Here is a 3,487-nt window from a genome sequence, read left to right on the forward strand (position 1 = left end):
TCCCTGCCTTCCCTAGTCCCACCCCATAAGACCTTGAACCAGCATTCTCAGCCTCACCCAAGTATCATCAAGGTAGACCAGTGATTCTCAAATTCTAACATACGTTGGAATCACCTACAGGACGTGTTAAAACAGGTTGCTGGGATCCGCCTCCAGAATTTGTGATTCAGTGGAATTTATATTTCTGAATAATTCTCAGGTGATGACAACAATGCTGGTCCCTGGTTGCTTCCTCACCACTAAATGTGCTTGCAGTTGGTTTCATAGCCATAGCCTGGTGTAGACCCATGGGTCCAACTATGCCCCTGCAGCAGCATTTGGATCTAATGCCTGGTGGGAAAAAGTCACTCAGTAAGTAATTTTATTGAATTAATGAGTAATTATTTATCTAATCCCCAAGATGGGGAAGTGTACCCCACCTTCCCTGAGTGAAGTGGAGCCCAGTCCTTTACCACAACTTGCTTAACTGGGCTCACAACTCCCTGTCTTTCTCCAGATCTTGCAGGGATCATATGCCCAAAAGCCAGATCTTATGACTAGCAATAGGAAATATGAAAAAGCTCAAGTGGGATAGGTCCTCTTTGGACCCTGTAATTTAGACTCCTGGACTATTTGGTAACAGTCAAGTCCATCATGGTCTGGTTTGTCTCAACTATTCCTGGTTAATTTCTCTTCCTGCCAAGCCACTCCTGAGCTCCCAGTAAAACCCTGGCTGAAGTTTCACAACCACACTGGGATCATGGGGCAGGTATCTGAACCAGGTTCCAATGACAACTTTGAAATAGGGACTTGGACTAGGGATCTTGGAAGCTTTCTCAATCAGCCAAAATAAAGAATGATTTGCTTCATTGTTTCCTTTTGAGTTGTTTTGATCATGCTCTGAGTACACAGACCCCAATAGCTAATATAATTCTCCTCTCCCTGTGACTCATATCTGTGAGCTATGTAAAAGAGAAAATTGCAGTATGGCCCTAGGAGAGCAATATATTCAGGCTTTGATGGATAATGGGGAAGTTATTTCCAAAAAGAGAGTTTTTTGCCCAAGAAACCCAGAAAGAAAATTAAAATCTGTTGTTTATCAATATGCCAACACTGTAATTTTCTCCATGATCCCATCTCACTGAGAAAGTCCAGGTAACCACCTGTATATGGACACCTGATAGAAGAATGACCCATCTGCGCTAATCCAAAGCCTTCCCCCTCCTTTTCTGTTGCAGTTTCTAGCACTGTTTCCCTTGGAGACCACAGGAGCAGCTGCCTGCAAAAACGTTTCTCTCCCTCCTCACTCATCAGCCCCAGTCCAGCAGCCTGTTTTCTTCCTCCTTGAAAACATCTGATGTTGGGATGGCATGCAACTGAAGGACAATATAAAAACTTCACCACACTGGGTCAGACACATTGAGCATTCCTTATCTAGTATTCCTTCTTGGATAGTTCCATTTTTCCTCTTCATTTTATATGATACACAATGAGTTTCTTCTCTGTGTTATGATGATTAGTGGACACTAATCTTCTCTACTAGATCTTAGACTATTTAAAGTCTAAGAAAGACATAGGCTTCTGTTTAGGATTCCCTACAGAGCCCTAATAAAGCCCTTTGCCTGATAAGAGTGAGCTCAATTATGTAATTATTGGTCAACATGATTTTAACCCATTGATGGATGTTTCAGCATGCATTAATGATTCTTGCCTGAATTGATTATTATTATAATGGTTGCTAAATATGCATCTTCACTCATTCTTTTATCAGTTGGAATTCTACCCTAAGAAAGAACTTTTCCTTCTACTCCATTTATTTTCTCATTTATTTATAAATGAATATGAACTCATGGATTATTTATTATATTATGCAATGGGTTAAAATCTATTACTTTAATTTTTTAACAATAACATTGCCCCAGATTTGATGAGGGGAAGCCCCTTCAAGCTTGCTCCTGTGACCCTTTGACATGTCTCCATCTTGCTTTATATAGTACTTTTTGTCATGAGATTTCATAAAGTGAATTGCAAATAGAGAAATATTAACTTTACAGTGGATAAACCTGGAGACAATAGCTTAGCCAAGTGGTCAACGTTAGTATCTCCAATAATAGTGCCTCCTGTTATATAGTGAGGAGAGGAGGTATTTATGCCAAAAAAGTGAATAACCTCAATGTAATCATGAGAAGATACAGAAAAATCCAATGGGGGGACATTCTACAAAATAACTGGCCTGTACTCTTCAAAAAAGTTGAGGTCATAAAAGACTAGAAAATGGTCTTGATTAAAAGAGACTAGAGACATGATACTAAATGCAGGCATGATCCTGGAAAGAATGTTAGACAAGAGGGAGAAAAAAATGCTATTAAACATTATTGGGATAGTTAGCAAATTTTAAATAGTTTGGAGATTAGATAATAGTATTATATCAATGTTGATTTTCTGATTTTGATCAGTTTACTATGACTATTAAAAGAATGCCTTCATTGTCAGGAATTCAGACACTGAAGTACGTAGTGGGAAAGGAACACCATGTCTGCACCTTACTCTCAAAAGGTTCAGAAGAATGATAAGGCAGGTCATCTGTCTGAAGGGCACATGTGAAACTGGGTGAAAAGTACATGGGCTTTTCTGTGCTGCTCTTGTAACTAACTTTTCTGTTATGTTTTAAATTATTTCAAAACTAAAAGTTACAAAAACTGAGCTGGATAAAAGTCAATACTACTTTGTTTATTTTTATTAATGTATAGTCCACTACATTCTAAAAAGGGATTAAAAACAATTTATAAGCCTATCTATTCAACAGGATTTTTTTTCAATTACCTGTCTTCATGTGAGTTCTCCTAGAAGCAGACACTAAGCCATGGATTTGAATAGTAGTAGTTTATTTGGGACATGATCCTAAAAAGCATCTTGCCTTGCATAAAACGTTAAAAGAAATTTTTCAGAGAAAATGATCAGGATCTTGGACAAGAACTTGGATCTAGCCCTAGCCGGTTTGACTCAGTGGATAGAGTGTAGGCCTGTGGACTGAAGGGTCCTGGGTTCAATTCCAGATAGGAGCATATGCAGGAGGCAGCCGATCAATAATTCTCTCTCATCATTGATGTTTCTCTCTCTCACTCCCTCTCCTTTCCTCTCTGAAATCAATAAAAATGTGTTTAAAAAAGAGAGAGAGAGAGAGAGAACTTGAATCTACATAAAAGAAAGAAAGAGCTGCCTAGTTGGTGTGGCTCAGTGGTTGAGCAATGACCTCTGAATCATGAGATCACAGTTTGATTTCCCATCAAGGCACATGCCTGGATTGTGGGCTCATACTGGGGAGTAGGGGTGTGCAGAAGGCAGCTAATCAATGATTCTCTCTCATCATTGATGTTTCTATATCTCCCCCACTCCTATCCCTTCTTCTCTAAAATCAATAAAAATAGATTTTTAAAAAATAGAGCATCTGAATAGGCCTATATCTATTTTAAAAATTGAATCAGTAATTAATAACCTTCCAAAACTG

General features: G+C 38.6%; 1 long non-coding RNA gene across 1 annotated transcript; it reads left to right on the plus strand.

Annotated features, from left to right (window-relative positions):
• Positions 1 to 1,402, plus strand: LOC114231654 (uncharacterized). Its single transcript, XR_003617632.2, has 2 exons — positions 1 to 351; positions 1,218 to 1,402. It is a non-coding gene; the product is annotated as an uncharacterized LOC114231654 (long non-coding RNA).
• The last annotated feature ends 2,085 nt before the right edge of the window (positions 1,403 to 3,487 follow it).

The sequence above is a fragment of the Eptesicus fuscus genome, chromosome 15 (genome assembly GCF_027574615.1).
Source record: "Eptesicus fuscus isolate TK198812 chromosome 15, DD_ASM_mEF_20220401, whole genome shotgun sequence".
NCBI lineage: Eukaryota > Metazoa > Chordata > Mammalia > Chiroptera > Vespertilionidae > Eptesicus > Eptesicus fuscus.